The sequence below is a fragment of the Mercenaria mercenaria genome, chromosome 9 (assembly GCF_021730395.1).
Source record: "Mercenaria mercenaria strain notata chromosome 9, MADL_Memer_1, whole genome shotgun sequence".
NCBI classification, from domain to species: domain Eukaryota; kingdom Metazoa; phylum Mollusca; class Bivalvia; order Venerida; family Veneridae; genus Mercenaria; species Mercenaria mercenaria.
In genome coordinates this window covers 62725106-62746190 of record NC_069369.1, presented here as the reverse complement: position 1 = coordinate 62746190, position 21085 = coordinate 62725106, and the positions used below count along the sequence as shown (strand labels likewise).

Sequence of the window (21085 nt, the reverse complement as noted above, 5' to 3'; positions counted from 1 at the left end):
GGTGTAGCTTAAACACATTTCTTTCAATATAATCAAAATGGAGGCAAACTTTTGAGTTTACTGATATGTGTATTGTTGTTTCTGTGACTATGCTACCAAAATCTATTTCACTTCTTTCAGTAGTTAATTGAAATATAACGCCGGATTATATTCATAACTTTCGCCGTTCTAAACATTAACTGTTACTGAGAGCGACAGAATACGAATTATAAATAGTTGAAAATTATTTAAAAAAAAAACTAGAACTGTCACAGGAGTGTCTCATACCCCAACCATACTGTCTTATCACAGAAGAATGGCAACCATAAGAAATCTTAAAAATACTTTGGAGTACTTCATCCTGGGCTTCCACATATAAGTAATACTAGTATAATACTAGTATAGTAATACTAGTAAATATATTAAATCTCTAATATTAGAGAAACACTAAAAGTGAATACAAAAATGTGTCTTACCGACCCATGTTACCACAGAAAAATGTTTTTACTTTTTACATAGGACTTATAATAAAAAAAGTTAGAAAAATACCTAAAATATTGAAAATCTAAAAATAGGCTTTCTAAAAATAGACTAATTCCTGGAATTTAAGGGGAAGAAACTCAGTACAAAAGTTAAAAAAAAGGTTACTTCTCTTTGGCTCTAAGCCAATCAGAATGAGATATAGTGTAAATACATCAAAATTAACCTTAAATTCTAGGTAAAAGGGGACACAATTCAAGAAAAATTAGTGTCAGAGTTATGCACCTTGTGTCACATGATGTGGGTGATGAAGTGGAACATCTATTTTAAGTCTGAATCAAATCCATTCAGTAGTAACTGAGATATAGTGAAAATACATCAAAATTAACCTTAAATTCTAAGTAAAAAGGGGCATAATTCATGAAAAATTGGTGTCAGAGTTATGCACCTTGTGTCACATGATGTGGGTGATGAGGTGGAACATCTATTGTAAGTTTGAATCAAATCCATCTTGTAATAATTGAGATATAGTGAAAATACACCAAAATCAACCTTAAATTTAAAGTAAAAGGGGACATAATTCATAAAACATTTATGTCAGAGTTAAGCACCTTATGTCACATCATCTGGGTGATGAGGTGGAACAACTATTTTAAGTTTTAATCAAATCCATTTAGTAATAACTGAGATATAGTGAAAATACAACAAAATTAACCTTAAATTCTATGTAAAAGGGGACATAATTCATGAAAACTTGGTGTCAGAGTTATGCACCTTGTGTCACATGATGTGGGCACATGATGTGGGTGATGAGGTGGAACATCTATTTTAAGTTTGAATCAAATCCATTCAGTAGTAACTGAGATATATTGAAAATACATCAAAATCAACCTTAAATTCTAAGTAAAAAGGGGCATCATTCATAAAAAAAATGGTGTCAGAGTTATGCACCTAGTGTCACATGGTGTGGGTGATGAGGTGGAACATCTATTTTAAGTTTGAATCAAATCCATTTAGTAATAACAGAGATTTAGTGAAAATACAACAAAATTAACCTTAAATTCTAAGTAAAAGGGGACATAATTCATGAAAATTTGGTGTCAAGAGTTATGCACCTTGTGTCACATGATGTGGATGATAAGGTGGAACATGTATTTTAAGTCTGAATCAAATCCATTTGGTAATAACTGAGATAATAGATTTTGGGACGCGACGGGACGCGACAAAACTGACTCCTATATACCCCCCTCAAACATGTTTGGTGGGGGTATAAAAAAGAAGATAATTATAACAGTATATAAATACATATAAAACATAAAGATATGCGCTTTATCATATTAAAGTGTTCAAGAAATCTATAAATTCCCAAATACAAATTTACATTATGACGTCATGATACTGTGTATGGCGTTGCTCACTGGGCGTGACGATATGTACGTAAAACTTAAACAATTTGATAAACCCATCTATAACGCATAACATAAAACGAAAATTTGTTGATCGCAATATCTCTGACTCAAGAACACCATATTGTAATACTTAATGTTATATTCACTCGAAGAAATATGTTGTTATATTACACTGAAACAATGAAACATTCTTTTGTCTATCCGATATACCCTCAAGTAAAACATAAATAATTTTCTAATTAGTTCGATGTTTTATGTACCGAATTCAATTATTAAAGGCTAGAAAATGACTTAATTCAAATTTGTATCATTCTTCATATCATGACTTTATGTCAGAACTTAATATTTAAATCAATTAAGACTTGAATAATCTTTTGCAAGAATAGTGTAGTATTAATCCATGTAGTCCACAATTAACCCTACCAAATCATTTCTTCAAGAAATAAACATATGGTAAGGTAGAAGTAACGTTTTCTTCAATGCACATTTCCTTTGCTGTATGAAACATACACTTACTGTTAGAGGGCTACATACCGCTACCCTATATTAGACAGTTTCACAGAAAAGAAAGTATTTTTCAACTATTGTAGTTTGTCAATCAAAGCCTGCTGCCACTGGGATACATAAAGGTCTGTATTTTTGTAACATATAAAAACTGTTGGTTTTGTTTATATCAATACGTTTGTCATTTATGCTTACCAGTTAATAACTATTTAAATGTAATAAGCATTACGCTTTGACATACTTTGATAGCACACGTTTTGACACAGTGTTTGATTGTGTTCTTCAGTATTATGACGCCATAAAATATTTATCTGTATTTCTGTGGGGAATTATTCCGATTCCAATATAAAAATGCTGCTTATTCATTAAGTTACTTTAGTTAATAATCTTCAACCTTAAACTCTGTCATAAAACCTCGTCATTTCAACGTCATATGTATATTGCTATTATGTAAATATTTGTCGGATAATACATGGTCGTTTCATGTTTTAGTATTCATTACAACATGCTGAATTATTAACAAAATATATCGTAAAAATAAAGATAAAACAATCGTCTGTAATCCATTACATCTGATAGTTTTAGACTATGGTAAACATTATCTGTTTACCTAAAAGGAGATAGGACCGATCCAGTGAATGAAGCTAACAAAATGAAAAAGCAAACTTAAATAATGAGTTATATTATGTGATTACATTTCTTTGAACTTTCAGTGGGTCTGTTTGAGAGTATAATGTTTTGTTGGGAAAAACATTCCCCGGGCTCATCTAAAATGATTGTAAATGGTAAAAACATTCACTTTGTAAACAACCATAAATGTGTTCAAGAATTATTTCTCTCTATTTATCTTTGACTACACTAATATCTTAGCTTCTAAAAGCGGAAAGTAAATCGAAATAAAAGTCAGAGTAAATGACTTTATATAGGAATACTTTTGCCGCCAAAACTTTATGGAATTTGGGATGTCAGAACTTTTGCTAACAAAATAAACTAGAGCTATCCATTTATGTGATTCATATCCTACTAAAAGATTCGTTTGAAAATGTTATAATGGTTATACATAATGTTATTTGCATTCTGTTAAAACTGTATTTCATTTTCAGCGAAAAAGATGATTTTTGTAGAGTCCGCTTGCGGAAGCGAAGACATTGTTGTCCTAATGGCTGTTTTGGTGTATGAGCGTGCGTCGTGCGTGCGTTGTGCGTGCGTGGATCCGTGTGTCCATCCGGATTTGTTTGTCCGGATCATAACTTTGACACGCATGGAGGAATCTTGTTTATATTTGGCATGAATGTTAACCTCAGTGAGACAGAGTGTCATGCGCAAACCCCAGGTTCCTTCCTCAAAGGTCAATGTCGCACTTTAGAAAGCCAAAGGTCAAATTCTATAATGACTTTTTCCGGAGCATTTCTTCTTCATGCATGGAGGGACTATGATGTGTTTTGGTACAATTATTTATCATCATAAGACGGAGTGTCATGGGCAAGAACTAGGGCCCTAGGTCTAAGGTCAAAGTCACACATACAAGAATGACAACTTTGTCCGGAGCATTCCTTCTTCATGCATGGAGGGATTTTGATGCAACTTGGCACAAATGTTCACCATCATAAGATAGAGTGTCAGGCGCAAGAACCAGGTCCCTATGTCTAAGGTCAAGGTCACACTTAGATGTCAAATGTCAGACACAAGAATGACTGTCCGGAGCATTTCTTCTTCATGCAATCAGGGAATTTTTATGTAACTTGGCACAATTGTTTACCATCATGAGATGGAGTGTCATGCGCAAGATCCAGGTCCCTAGATTAGAATTACTTCCCTTTGTTGTTACTATAAATAGCTTATATTGTAACCTTTTTATCACTGGTCGAAGGGAAAAATCGAGACCACTTTTCTATAGTTTAACATGCATGTTACACCCTACACCCAATTTTGAGGTATATTTTGACCTATCTCTACCGTGTAAGGATTTTTGTGTGGAATAAAAAAAAAATTTATGATCAAATTCCCTTTGTTGTTACTATAAATAACTTAATTGCAATTTTTTTTATTATTATTTTGGCATAAATGTTTGTCGCGTGCAACTCCCAGTCCTTTTAACAGCTGGCGGGGTCGACATGTTGCCCGTGGGCATCTAGTTATGCTTTACTGTTTATGTTCTTTTCATCTATCATTATGTTAAGTTCCAATGAATTTCCTTTGGTTAAACCTGAAGTTTTATCAAATATATTAAGAAAACGTGCAAAATTATGTATAAAAAGTGATATGATAACATATTCATAATGGGATTATGGTTCTCCTACTCCAAATTTTCAGTCCATGTCATATTTTACAGTGAACCGTTACATTAAATTCCGTGCCAAAGTTATTGCCTTAAATACAAAAATATGCGACCATTGTGTATAAAAGGGAACTATTTTTTTATCTTTTCCTTATGCATTTATTAGATCGATACCAACATGCCAGATAATCTTCAGTTTTACACAGTCATAACAGGTTTATCCAATCTTCTTTTTTTAAGCACATATACAGTAGGCATTGTAAACTGGGTAAACAGCTAGAAAATATGACGATCGTTCAAACATTTTATCATGCTGATATTGTAAAAAGAAACCAATTATTCCTTTTATACTCTAACTCAATAATGGACGGCATGGTGACAGATTTTAAAGTCTTCAGTGAATTAACCTTGTAACATTTTCTTACAAACAAATTCTGGTTACAAATTTTGCCTTTTAAACTGTTTATAAGCAGTCATTGATATTATTGAATCTAAGCAATGTTTCACTGAATTTACACTGACGAGACGGACATTTTATGGCACATCTGGAAGTTTCTTCCAAAATAGACAAAATTGTTTATAACTTTCTTGAATACTTAAACAACATGTAGGTGCCAAATATCAAGAGTTAAATTTTGAAATACCAACATTCAAGAGGGACAACAGACATGAAAAATCGAAAAAATAGCAGCTTTCCATCGAAGCATGGAAATACAGTAGATACAGTTAGAATCTGTCCTTTTTAAATACGGTAAGAATCTGTGTCTTTTTTTGTGAAGAAGCAATTCCATATTTAAACAAAGTATGACTCAGAAATACATCGACAGATACAAAAATCATGTTTTGATATCAGATAAATACTTGTAATATTTTCGAAATGCAAAAGGGGAATAAGTAAGTCAAAATATGAGACAGTGTTACGGAAGTTGATGAGTAAGCTTGCACTATATTCTCAAAGGTTAGTGTGGCGTTTCAGAGAAATGCATGTTTAGATTTTAATTATATATGAAGGTAATGTCAATTTTGCAACATTTGTCTGGTGAAGAAATGAGAGAAGCAATTTTGACAAAACGAAAGACATCAAATTGTAGTTGCCATCCAAATTAGAAACTTTTTCTATTATAAATGCATTCGTTGGAACAATTCATGCAGTGAAAATGAAATATGAATTTACGTTATTGCTTTAAAAGCAATAGGACGATAGCTTTTAAACAGACATGCATGATTTATGTATCGTATGCTGTATTATGGGATTAGGATGTTGAATCATGTGACATGATGCCAAATAAAGTTCAATGCAGACATACGTTGCGGAAAGTGAATTATATTTCACTTATCAAAGTCAATACCTGATAAATAGAAATGCAACAGGAATTTAAAAAAGACAGCATCAATTGATTTTCATTTGAATTTAAGAACAGAAGATTTCAAACTGGATAGAACTACAAAAAACGTAGATTACAAAATACATTCAAGTTATTTAAATCAATAGTCAAAAGTGCCGATGTGCTTGAAAGGTCAGGTTTTTACGTTTATCATGAAACGCAAGTACAATACAAATTATGAAATATATAAACATTCAATAATGTTGTGATGATTCTGTTTTGTTGAAAACGTCGAAAAGCTTCTGTCATCATCTGAGAAATCTTTGCATTTTCAACTAAGTTACCTCACATTTATATACGACTAGAACTGTGAGAATATTTATTTAGAGCTATATAGTAACAATATTAATCTTTTATTAAACCAAAAATGAAAACAATCATTTCTGAAATAACAATTAGAAAAAGCCTCACCGATTCCAACTGAAGATTTGGAAATCATCAACTAGTCTTGCATCCAATCGAACGTTGTACGTTGTCTGATGATAACTGCTATTATATTACGTGATCTAAATTCAATATGTTAAAGGTCATTTCTTTTGAATACTTCTCTTTTCTTCTTCAGGATGTTAAATTCATTGTCTTACATGCGAAGGGAGCGACGTTCCGGACAATACAAAATAAATAATTTAACCTGCTTGTGCCATTAAAATGTCAATGAAAAGTATGCAATACCAGTATATTTCTGAAGGTCATAACTTCTTAGTAATAATGCTACAATTTGAAGAATATAATACTGATCTATTATTACCTCCTCGTGTAAACGTAATAATAAATAAAACACAACGAAAAATATTCAAAAAGGAACAAAAGAATTACAAATATCAGATTTGTGGTTGCCACTCAAATACACTTATACTGGAAGAGAGTTATCTAAATGAAAATCGACTATCGAAAATAGACTGATCGAGCCTAAATCATATCATCAATAGATATAATACTTTATTTGTAGCATTAAAAAAGATTTTTAGCTGGGTATTCTGTAGTTTATAAAATAGGTTAGTTTAGGTCAAATATGTTTTGTTTACAAGACTTTCAAGTGTGAGTTTGCGTATGTGTCTGGCGTGTTTATGTCAACGTGCTGTTAGTCGCGGCTTAGGGAGGTTGCGTCTTTGGAACGTAACTCCCATTTATTACGTTCAACCTTATAATACCTTAATTTACATATGTCTTAACGAGTAAAACGAAATCAAATAATTACTTATCACTGATACTAAAAATGAAACGTTTACTTTGTTAAACATATGAATTTTAAACAGAAAATAATAAGTACGTAAAATATACTGCGCTACATTTTTTTTACAAATAAGACAATTTACCTATATGGATAATATGAATATTAGTAATATCAATTCAAATATAAAAACAAAACATTTTCTTTACTTGTTTGTTATTGCTAAAATTGCACATTTCTCTTCATTTTATTTGTGATAAAAGGGTAATTAACTAAGAACCATCGTTTTTCATTGTCTATCTAGTAAATACCTTTGTGTCTTATAAGCATGACAAGGTTTTTGGTCTGATGAAATATATATTTTTTGTACGATTACTGCATAGTCCTGTTTCAAAAACAACCCGATATTGCATCTAGTGACATAAAGGTAATTTTATCAGACAAGCGTTAAATAAAATCGACGATGGGTCTTAGCGAAACATCTATATTTCTTGCGTTATTCCTTACATTAATCAACTAAACGGCCTTTAGGCTCCTATTTTGCATTTGCACGCGTGTTTGTCTTAGGAATTTGCTTTACGTTTCACGAATTCGTACTAATACCACATTTATTGGTCTAAGCTAACGCTTAGAAAAGCATTTCATCGTTCTTGCAGTACATCCAATTTTGTCACCTATATAGCAACGATCTTCAGTCTTTTTGATACGTTTCATTTATTGTTTTGATGATTAACATAACATAAACTAATTTTGTATTTTCCTTCCATAAGACATTCCAGTGGACTTAAAGTAATGCTTTTAAATATTTGGTAACATTGAGAGTTGTCCAAAGCTTTCAATTCCGCCTTGTTCTGACGCATGTTCTTGCTCTCTCCCCTAAAATGAGAGTAAGAGTTAGCCTTCGTCTAGAGTTATATTTCCCGTGATATTTTTGCTAGCCCAGCTCGGCTCTAAGACAGTCATGTGTTGTAGACAGATGAATGATTTTTTTTTCTGTTGAAATATAAGACTTGTCTGCGTATGTCTGCAATTTATGATAAATCGGGGTGGAATGTTTTATTTATTAAGTGTTGTTTCCCTATTAAACTAGATTGTCAGGTACATTTAAATTGCAGGAAACACGGAAGAGTAATGTTTTGTCAGCAATGAAATTAATATTTAAATAATTGCATTTATAACTTGGCACAATATTCAATCTCGATCTGTCTGGAAAAGATCTCAGTTACAAAATATGATTACAATTGTATAACTTTAAAATAAAGTAGAATCGTTATTGCTCGTATAAGAATTCTGTCAGTTTCAATCAATAGTAACATAAGTTACATAACTGTTAAGTTAATATCAAGGTGCCTATATTTTTTGTGAAACTCCATAGAATAGAGATGAGGCATTTTAAAGGTTACATTCAGAGTTTATGGTATAAGCCGCGGACAACAATATTTCATTAGTGTTTTACACCAAAGATTTTTTTGTTTGGTTTAACGTCGCACCGACACCATTATATGTTATGTGGCGAATCTCTAGCTTTGATGGTGAGGAAGACCCCAGGTGCCCTTCCTTTACGGGCGGGTACCTTGGTAGAACCACCGACCTTCCATAGGCCAGCTAGATATTTTCCTCACATGAAGAGGGCAATGATTCTAATTCAGCGACCTTATAACCACTCTGCCACGGAGGACCTTATACCAAAGTTTGGTTTCCTTTTCTGGATAAACCGATATATCGGCAACATAAACATTTTCGTTGTTGTAGAACAATAACAAGTTTATGTAAGTCGGTGAGAAAATGGAAGAATAATACTTTATAATTAAAAGTAAAAAAAATCGAAAAATGATAACTCCGATTCAAACAAAAACTCCAATCTACGAAAGTTATTTATCAAATCTTTCATTATATAAATAAATATTTTTGACATAACTTTCCTCATCCATCAAATATTTCCATTACAAATAAATTTCCTACAATGAAGTGGGAAATTGTCTGTAAAGTTTACGTTGATTTTTCCATTTTCTTGTTTACTCTCCTGAAGATATGTGCTAATAAAATCTCAGAAACTATCTGAATAAACTGCTATATGTATGTGTGTTTTTGTATGTTTTCTTCCCAAACCATTCAGTATGTGTATACTATTACTTCTTACCTATGTCAAATGTTAAACGTTGCAGTAGTTTATATCAATCTTTTTTTTTTCTGAATATTTTATAAATGTATTCACAAAATACATTTATAAAATGTACAATGAAAGATGATAAAGAATATTGCAGCGTCTAACGTATCACAGATCTTAATAAATATTGTAGTTTCCAACACGATGAGATTACAATGAAAATTCCTAACCTTAATTTTAGCAATAACTGGTATCAAAATTAGAAAGAGAAATAGTGCTGACACAGTAAATTGCATATACCCTCGTAAGGAAAAATGAAGTCCAAGTCCCGATCGGCTTTGTCCTGTTATATGTGAATCTTCGTATTTTATAATCCGAGCTCAAACTATAACAAATGTGTTTTAGTGTAGTTTCGAAGTAGGTATACTAATTCCATTAACCTAGACAGCCGTTGTTATTTTTAGTTTAGTACAAAACACATTAATCATTTGGGCAGTATATGCACAATCAAAGTTACACCGAAATTAGATACATGTACATATTTTATCGTTGACGATTGCATTCGAACAGGAGTTTATATTGTTTGCTCATTGGCAAGCAGTACGAAAACAGCTGCCACTATTAAAGCAAAGATTCTTTTGACAGCTGTAGAAAGCATTGTTTTGCGAACCGTCAGTTTCATTTATTACGATATGTTTGTCTAATAAACCAAAGTATCAATTACACTGGAAGTGCTGAGGAGAAGCAAAAGCTTTTTTGCAATGAATTTAAGAATACTGGCACATTATATAAGCCTTATTCTATGCGAAACACAGTAATTTATACATACAAGAATCATAAATATACCACAAGCAAGATCAGTTGTTGAGCATATCAACCTTTTATGAGTTGCCATCAATAGTAACAGAAGTGTAAATAATGATGTCAGAGTACGTATGATGCATGTTTAATTTTTTTTTTTTAATTTCGATTTTCCGAGCTCACCGACGTTGGGGTTCATTGTTTACCACAAAGAGTGTCCTGTGCGCGAACAGAGAGGGGTCCGTTTTCTCATTTACCACAAAGAAGGATCCATATGCATACAAACCGTAAGAAAGATAGAAGAAAATAATACTGAAATAGAAGATTTCGTTTTAATTTTGAAACGAAATTTTGTGTTAACCGAGAAAATAAGAAAGAGAACAGATTAGTTTTATAGTAACCTTATGGTATTTTCTCCTTTCCAATGACTTACAGCTGACGTTAAGTATTTTGTATCCAAACAGCCGTTTTTATGCCAATATTTTTACCTATGTGCCCTTCAGTCAATTAAATACAGTTTCAAGCAACACGCGATTTCTCAATACCCTTTGTAACTACTGCAACAGTTTGTGTTAAATGTTTTCTTTAACTTGAAGCTTCTACGATTCCAATTAAGGAAAATAAATGCAGTAAATACTATAACAAGTGTTGTTTTTATTTTCGTTTACAATAAAATCCCCTATTGTAAGGTAACTATGACATAAATTTCCGTCATTAATACATTCAGTGAGTGTTTTCATCGAAAATTGTATAAAGTACGAGTAACAAAGTGTCGATTCGTGTATTTAGTCGTCATTAAAATGTGATTTATCTCAAACAAAACAATATGGCAAATTGTTTTTATAAAATGTGAAGATAAAACATGAACTATTTTCTCACATTATCATTATTATTATAAAGGCAATCGTTTGAGCAATAACCAGGAAACAACTCACATCAGCTAAGAAGACAGACAAGAGGCATTTTGCTCGTTTTATAGCAATATATATAGTAAATAACGGTTTGTGCAAAACGTCAAATCGCATTCTTCTACGGTTAAAAAAATAACGAGTCTGAACAAGATATGACTATATACATCCATTGCATTTAGATGTTTATGTTTTAGTCATGTCAGTCATTTTAGTTTTATTCGAAGCAGACTATACATTGGATCAATAGACTTTCTCAATCCAATTCAAAATGTCATCGGAATAGATAACTCATTTTGTCATTTATGAACGCATTCTTTGGAACGATTCACACTCTGAAATGAAATATGAATTTACGTTATTGCTTTAAAAGCAAAATCCAGACAGCTGTCACTTTTACACGGAGTAAGTGAATATAGTTTCAGTTTAGACAGTATTATAGTTTAAAAGATTGATGCTTATGAATCATGCGGAATGTTTCCCTGCAAACGTTATAACTACAGACATATACAGTAATTCAATTCACTTTTAAAATTAACTGAATCAAAATGCATCTTTAATTTAAAATTTAACACTTCAGATTTATTCTGATTTATTATCACATCCACTGATTTTGAATTACACATGTTATTACAAATTATTAACACAGCATCTGATGATTCTATATTATACTACGGGGTGAAGAAAGAAATCTAAATTGATAAGTCATGTGTACATGTATATAATGCAATAGAGCTGCTCATTAATTACCAACATGGATTTTGCAAATGCTGGATGTCCAAATGAACCTAAACACAACACAGCATTATCGATCGATCTAAAATGATAGCCTAAGGTGCCAATGTGCTTCGAAGTTAAAAATTGTTCATATGACTGAGTAAATACATCCATTGCATAGAAGATAACGGCTTATTTACGCAGCGATGTAAGTGATTGACAAAATGAAAGCTTTCATTTGCTTGCCACTATTTGTAAAACATGCATCTACGGAAACTTTCAGATATAGTTACTTTATGTTTAGATGTGTAATCATTAAACAAGATGTTGTTCGTCACATGGATTTTTATGGCTTGGTATTAACTTCGTGAGGCAGTGTGAATCACTACTAGCTTGTGGCACCAACTTGTTAATAACATATACATGTCACTTTTACTTGTACAATTCAGTCTACTTCTTTAGGTAACTATACATGTTTCTTTTTCATCGGATTAATTGTGCTTTACAAAGATAGACTGACACATCTGACTATATAATTACATAAATATAAATGCGTCATGCTCCTTTAAAGGTCGTTCGAATCTATTACACTACAGCCACTTTTATGGGTAAATCTTCTTACAATCATTTTATAAATAATCGAGTCAATTAAACAACTAACAAGAGCTGTCTCCTAGGATACATATGCCCGATGCACTTTAATAGAGTTAGTTTGGCGATGTTAGAGTTAGGACCTTGACCATAGGAGCTGGGCATTGCGCACGACACTCGTTTACGTGCACACATCATGCGATTTTAGTTTTAAAATCCATGCATGAATACAAAGATATGGATACGAACCCATCAATGACTTATCATGAAAATGACCTTTAACGTCTAAGTGTGACCTTGACCTTTGAGCTACGGACCTGGGTCTTGCGCGCGACACGTCGTCTTACTGTGGTACACATTCATGCCAAGTTATTTGAAAATCCATCCATGGTTGACAAAGATATGGACCGGACACGCCCATCAATGCACTATCCTTTAATGTCAAAGTGTGACCTTGACCTTTGAGCTACGGACCTGGGTCTTGCGTGCGACACGTCGTCTTACTGTGGTACACATTCATGCCAAGTTATTTGAAAATCCATCCATCGATGACAAAGATATGGACCGGACACGCCCATCAATGCACTATCCTTTAATGTCTAAGTGTGACCTTGACCTTTGAGCTACGGACCTGGGTCTTGCGCGCGACATGTCGTCATACTGTGGTACACATTCATGCCAAGTTATTTGAAAATCCATCCATCGATGACAAAGATATGGACCGGACACGCCCATCAATGCACTCTCCTTTAATGTCTAAGTGTGACCTTGACCTTTGAGCTACGGACCTGGGTCTTGCGCGCGACACGTCGTCTTACTGTGGTACACATTCATGCCAAGTTATTTGAAAATCCATCCATCGATGACAAAGATATGGACCGGACACGAAAATTGCGGACAGACTGACAGACTGACAGACCGACAGACTGACAGACTGACAGACCGACAGACTGACAGACGGACAGACGGTTCAAAAATTATATGCCTCCCTTCGGGGGCATAAAAATAAAGAGATAAGTAAACACAAAATAAAATATTTATCTTAAATCGACAAAGAATAATTTGGTTCTCCTTAGAGGGTCAGTTTGGCTTTAATTTGGATAATAGCATCTCTAAAGTCTTGTTTGATTCTTATTAAAACTCGGTCTGCTACAATGTAAAATATTGTTTGGCATTCTAAAATGAAGACTGAATTCAGTAAATATATTAACTTAATGAGTCCGATCTTATTTTATACTTTTAAATGTATTCTTAGGAATCTTTTCCTTTGATGCCAATGTATATATTGTGTTTAATACAAATAGTAAGAAAATACATTTTGCCTTAAATGGACTAGTTCATATTTCGACTTTTTTAACACCATCAGTATCATTTTCGTAAATAAAGTTGTATTGGACCGTTTTGTCAATAAGAAGGCAATACAATTTATATCACCAGTTTTACGGGTTTATATGCATCCTTTTACCTATACTAACAAGTAAGATATCTGTGAGTACGATCATTTACGTACCTGGACATTTAGCGACATCAAAATTTATCGATACAAGTAGAAAGCTTCACACCTTAATATAATAGAGCAAACAACTCAAGTCAAGTCAAAAAGTTTATTTGCTTAAACATATACATGTCCATCGCCTAGCTACACGTTTGGCGGTTAAAGACTAACATAAATACAAGTTTACAAAATATAACTATTAAAGGTCTCAATTTACGGAATCTCTCTTAATTGTTGCAAGACAGATATATCTGGCTAATTTAACTAGAATACTTTTCTTGGAAGAGTTCATCATATTCCTTAACTTGTTCAAATTTGGCAATGTATAACAGTATCTGGGTAAATACAAAATTCTCAGTTCAGAGTAATACGGACATATCAATAAAAAATGGTACTCTGATTCAAAAACTTGCATATTACATTTTGTACAAACTCTAAGGTTTCCATCTGTAAATCGACCTTCTTCCATAGCTAATCTATGTGCAGAACATCTACATCTTGACAATGTATTTCTTTGTTTAATACTTGTAACGTAGTTCAAGCTTTTTTAATGTTAAACTCTGTCTTAGATTCTCTGTAAGTTCCGAGTTTTCTAGAAATTCTTAAGTCAGCAAACCATTGTTGCACATATTGATCTTTTATTCGTTGTAAAACATTATCTAACTAAGAAACATCATTTTTGTCACGTATCTAATTATATTTCTGTCCTAAACTGGTAAGGTTTTATCAAATGGATAAAGTGCATAAATGAAGCCTTGTATCTAAGTCATAACTGTAAACCGTTCTTATCAGACAAACTTTAAATTCCCTGATGGGTTTTATCTACGTGTCTTGAGTTATTGCTCACATTAATAAAATAAAATCTGAAAAGTAGATCCCTCGGAAGCACCGAAAACAAGGCAAACATTGAACATTGCAGACTCGGTTTGATTGAGCGTGTTCATGAGCAGTAATGGAAAATGCCACACTGCCCACGCCCCCTAGCACCGGCTTAAGCAGTATTCAATCTTCAAATCTAAATGAGTTGAAATCAATGATCCCGAAGGACCAGAAAATATAACAACACTGAGATGAAGTCGGGGCGACTATTTACGGCCGCCACACAGCACTTAACAACCGCTGTTGTGAAGTAAATAAAATCTGAAAAGTAGATCCCTCGGAAGCACCGAGAACAAGGCAAACAGTGAAAATTGCAGACTCGGTTTGATTGGGTCTGTTCATGAGCAGTAATGGAAAATGCAACACTACCCACGTCCCCTAGCACCGGCTTAAGCAGTATTCAATCTTCAAATCTAAATGAGTTGAAATCAATGATCCCGAAGGACCAGAAAACCACATTAAGAAATCCCGGTGTAGACACACAAATTGAATATCTGTTTTTGCTGTTGAAATAGAGATATATTAGTTATGTGCGTATGTCTCTCGTTGTTTATGCTTTGGGATAGTCAGTACCATTTACAAAAGATATTTGCTTAATAAAATAGAAAATCAATTATGAGAATTCTAAATTTATAGCTAACAGTGAATTAGTCAATGAATGATTATATTTAATAATTTTATGATTTGACACAATGCTAAATTTCTTTCCATTTGGAAAGAAAATATCTAGGGATTTAACCTAAACCCACTTAACCAGAGAGAAACAATATATTTACACAGTGTTGAGTGGACACTGAATAACAATCATAATCCTGTCCATGCTATTTCAATGAAACTGAAAAGTTACCTGCTAAACAGGATAACACAGTTTTGCATCTAATAGTTTTTGTTTTATTTGATTGTCTCATATTTCTAGATTTTGTTGCCTTATTTAGACGCATGTATATGGGTAGTTAAGATTGGTCTCTTTCCAGCAGTGGCTTTTTCAACATATTTTACCTTGTAAAATTCTGTGGGATTTAACTTTTTAGACAAAATCTTCTGTCTGTTGACAAAGTTCACAACAAAAAATGTCACACTTTCCCAGTGGCACTTCTGGGTTTAATCTTCACATTACTGACCACTTTTAAATCAGTAACTATTCATGCTTTTTCATGCCTAGAGGTAAATGTGCATGGTTTAAAGGAAATAATATGTACCTAGTCACATAAACCTACAATAAGGTCTTTGCGGAATTGTCCAAATATTTCACCCAGGATCATTTGTTTTCGGCACAAATAACCCTTGCTAGAAAATGATTCTTTAACATTTTTTTTAGATTGTGCATTTTGATGCAGTCAACGACACTAATATCTAACAGAGGTGGTGTCTACTTGAAGTTTTTATTTTTAGTTCCACTGCCTATATTAGAACGAATTAAGAATTGTATGGTAAAGTGAACCCTTATTTTTCATTCCAAGAAATGTTCATGGAATAAAGGTGAATTTTGTTGGACACCTTCGTCTTAAAAAAAGCCGTTATCAATAAAATGTCATGGAAGTTTTACACAAAAGGATTATTCAATGTTGTTAGGGCTGAACTAAAATATTACCAAGATACTCATTGTGCATGATACAGCAGATCAGTGCCAGGTGTATACAGTACAGGTGTGATGTTTGCATAAAGTAAAGAAAAGATCCTCTGGAAGCAAACAAGCAAAATAATTGCGGAGTCGGTTTGAATGAGTCTGTTCATGAGAGGTAATGAAATGTGCAATGTGCAATACCTCTCACGTACCCTAGCTTCAGCGGAATTCAGTTACAGTAAAATGAATACTCCCCATGATCCCAAAGGAACAGAACACGTTCACACTGACGAGTACTTTTGATTAAAAATCCGAATAATCGCAATTAAAAACATTATGATTTCTTGTGATTTAGGCCAAAATTAGTCCAATCAATGAAAGTAAATTATCATATCTTACTCTATATAGATAAATACTGATTACCAGTCCTTTTACATTATTGATACGTAGGAATGATATATTTGGGACGTCCATATATAAAAAATTTCATTGAAATTAATTAATTTCGATTATGCTGACCATTTCAGGTAAATGTGGATTTTCAATCCTCATCTAATCTTTGGAGTCATGAAATTTTAATTTTCCTTCAGTTTATCACTTATATGTATGTATTTAAATGCAATTAAAACTGGGAAATTATGTCTGAGCATGCATTTTCAAACGCTTGTATATTCCACCAAATATTTCAAATACACATGACATAGATGTTTGATACTTTCGGGTGTAGAGTCGCTTAGTGACAATGAAAAATGGTATTCAAGTATAAATTGATATGTATCAGTAAAAACATAAAATAGCGATATGTCAAACCAAATTATTTGAGTTACAAAAGGTTACTGTAATAAATGTATTTATGATCAACAAAAGTTGTCTAGCCCATACATAGGATTTTCTTTATTGTTACTTATAGCTTATTATTGTAGAAAACATGGTGTTTTTGCAGTATATTGAGGTAGTATAGACCCAGTGAATAAAACTCGCAACATAAAGTCCATCTTTTATTACGAGCCTATTTAATAAGTTTGCATGCCATTAAATTATTCAGATTCCATATTTGAGAACATAACCCTTTGTTAAGAAAGACATTTTCCCCGTGCTAATTTAGAACATTTTCCCCCTTGATAATCTAGAACAATTTCAATGACCTTCACGTTCACATTGTAGCATCACAAATAAGACCAACTATTAATCATTTTTATTGAATATGATCCAAATTAACATCTTAGCATCAAAAACGACGAAATTAGAATAGAAAAATTTCAAAGGAGTTCCTCTTTCCCATCTTAATTTAGAAATACTACTGACGCCTAACCGGTAATAAAATTCGAATTTAAAGTGCGAGGAATGAATAAAACGATTCCTCATTTGAATGTGTTTACAAAAGTTTCACGTAGTATCATTAATAGCCTACGTCTTTGAGTATATAAAATGTAGCCGCAGTCTAGATCGGCTTTGTCGCTTTTTGTACTTATTCTTAATTCTAGAAAACGACACCAAAATATTGACCAATGCATTTGCTAGATGCTTCAAAGCATGCATACTATTTAGGCTTTTTTTGTCCTAAACAGGCGTGGCAGATTGTATCTTTGCTGATATTGAAGTGTTACCATTGACATTTAGTACTATGCATGTTGTTATTTATTTACATGTATTGTCAGACGGTCCATATATATACTGTCTGTTTGGTTATTGCGTCTGTCTTTGATGCTACATATTTAAGCATTAATTATGCGTCTCTTTTTGATTTGTATAGATCTATTTCAAGTAGTACAACTCTTGTAAACTTGTCAAAAGATGACATTCTCCGTTTTTGTTTGTTTGTTTGTTTGTGTGTGTATTTTGGTTGTTATTTTGTCTTCCTTGTCGCTCGTCTTCATGTTATATAATTCTTTATCAGTTACTATTATATCGTGATGTTCACCACTGTTTGCTGTATGTCTTGTATTATGTAATATTTGTGTTATGATGGGCTTTTAAGCCTATATAATTTGCAATAAAATTGTCTTGTCTTGTCTTGTCTACCGCCTTGGCAGTCAAGTGGTAGATCAACTGTTTTGATTACGGGAGATCGTGGGTTGGATCCCAGGTTGAGACAATACCAAAAACGTAAAATATGATATCGGTAGCTCCATTGTTTTGCGTCATCTGGAATCAGGTGTCAAGAGTGATTTATTGAAGTAGTAAACTCGACCTTAAAAGCGAAAACTAAATTACGTACTTACTTTGACATACACTTCTGCGTATCTCGGAGAGATTCGCGATTTGAAAACAAATAAGAGGTTACATCATTGTTTGATAAGCAATATGACGGCTGCAACAACTGGAGCTGTAATAATATTGAGGTTTAGACACAAAAGTGAAAAGCAATGCTGTCTATTGTAAATAAGGCTTCTAGGACTTCTTAAATCATTTAAGAACGTGAAAGAATTTCCAGAATAAAGTTAACAATGGAAACATTATGAAATGTTCAATAATTGATCAAATTGGCAATCATTTTGTTTCCAATACAACTTTAAACAAAATGGCGGATCCATTACAGTTTTAGATATTCATTTGAATTTTATTTCCTTATTACTGAGAAATAATTTCTCTATCTTTTACCAAAGAAAACGAAAGGAATCATCGTGTTTTGCATCTTAAACTAAAGAAGCGTTAGAACTTTTTATCTCTTTAAAAAGGTTATTTAGTAAATTGAGAACTAAGTTATGTGAAAACGACATCATAGAGATACTATAATGGCTGCCTATACCAAATTATTAAATTTCAAACTGCTATTTCTTTTTCAAAAATGATCCGATTAAAGCAAATATTTCGGAGTTGTGGAAGGCTTGTTGATGGCATTCATATAACGTCAAATAAGTTTTTGCATTCACCTGATATGAAATAAAGCCTGTGAAAAGATCCTTTAGAAGCATAGAATGCAACCAAGCAACATTATAGCAAGCTCAGTTTGATCGAGTCTGTTCATAAGAGGTAATGAAATATGCAACATCCCTCATGCCCTCTATCAAGGGCTCGAGCGGATTGTATCATAGTAAAAATGATTGTATTCCATGATCCCAAAGAAGCGGGAGGCTTTTAAAATCATGCAAGCGTAGCACTATTATACGTATTATGTATATATAGTCAGGTTCCTTATCTGATAGACTTAAATATAATCGAAAGCAAAGCAAAGTATTTATCACTTTCGATTTACCATAAAGAATGTGCTGTGAATACCGAAATTGCTTGTTTAAAACCAGATTAACCTAGATATCAATGCAAGTACTAACAAGCCGTTTGAAATCTGTAGTCCGAAGTGTCAATATGCTTGACTTCTTAAGGTATTATTTGTACCATGAAAAACAAGTACAATACCACTAACCAAATTAACAAGAAATGAACGTTTAATCACGTTTTTGTTTTCAAACGTTTGATTTTTCTTCATTTCCTACGATAGATCTAACATGTCATGTAAATATTGCACTGCATCCACAATGTCTTCAGATTTTGTTTAGACAGTAGTATGCACTTCCACTACCGTCCATGAACAGGTTTACAGTGTTCAGTTTTGTCTGTGATTATATATAATTTTGTTTATAAACGACTCTGATAGCACAGTGACAAAACACTTGTTTTATATTATAACAATAATATCAAAAAGTATTAATCCAAAAGCTGCATTTGAACTAATAGCACGTACAAAATAACAAAATATAATTAGAATACCGGTATGGAATCTTATTTAGATAGAAAAAGTAAATCAATTTACATTAGGACGAAGGTGAACGCCAAGAAGAAGAAGACATTAGAACGACTGTTCTCAAACATTTCTCGTGAAAACAGTTAAAATACTTTCCTAAAATATATCAAACAATCATCTACGAATATGGTTTTTAGGTGTCTGTGAACCCTTCACATAATCTTAATCCATGATGAAAATCTGGTTCTTTATTTCTTTTAGATCATTATTATGTAACCTTTTTCTTCTTTAGCGTTTTTAGCAGCGACACACCAGACTGTATGATTACAATTTTATTGCACCTTAACGTCCAATAAAATCTGTGTAGAACCATCATTCTTCCGTAGGCGGGCTGGATGACTTCCACAGGGGAATAATTCTACACCCTGAGCGAGGCCTCATTAAATGATTATTTTTTAAACAATTGGTCTTGTTAAACATAATAAGTTTTTAAACGATAAAGACAAGTGAGAGTAGAACTTAATCCAGAAATTCTTTCGCATCATCATATTATATGGCCCTTAAAATTTGTAAATAAACTTTATTGTAAGAGTGGCATTTCACCCTTACAGCCGATTTAATACTTTTAATAACACTCGTACTCAAATAAAGATTAGCCTCAACAAATTATTGTGGCACATGTTGTTAGACTGCGATTCCAATGTTTTTTGTTTTTCATATAATGTTTCACAGAAACGTTGCTTTTATTAAGTCTGTATTAAAATATCATTATGTGTTAGTCATTTTTGTACGATTCTTTTAAACACATCATGCTGCTTCTTACTCTTTGGTCCAGAAAAAGACACAATATTACATTCAAGCAAGTGTACTAATCAAACCTACATAAAATGTCATAAGTTTTATGTAGACATTGCCGTTTTTGAGTTATTAAAACAATGATATTTAGACAAACAAAATGAATATAAGTTTTTACTGTAATGTTAAATTACGTACGCATGACTGTCGTTGGTTAAGCACAGGAATGTCATTTTCGATAATCAAGAGAAGTTTGTCTAATAAACTAAAATATCCATTTCGTTTTAATTGTAAAGGAACAATAAATGTTTGATTAATCTTAGAATAATTGCATTTGTTA

General features: G+C 32.6%; 1 protein-coding gene across 1 annotated transcript in view; it reads right to left on the bottom strand.

The window, feature by feature from the left end:
* Nucleotides 1–18533, bottom strand: part of LOC123547271 (G-protein coupled receptor dmsr-1-like) — a 62958-nt gene extending 44425 nt beyond the window's left edge. Inside the window, exon 1 of the mRNA XM_045334237.2 lies at nt 18491–18533. The gene's annotated coding sequence lies outside the window, so the exon portion shown is untranslated. The remainder of the gene's footprint in view (nt 1–18490) is intronic.
* Between the last annotated feature and the right edge of the window lie 2552 nt (nt 18534–21085).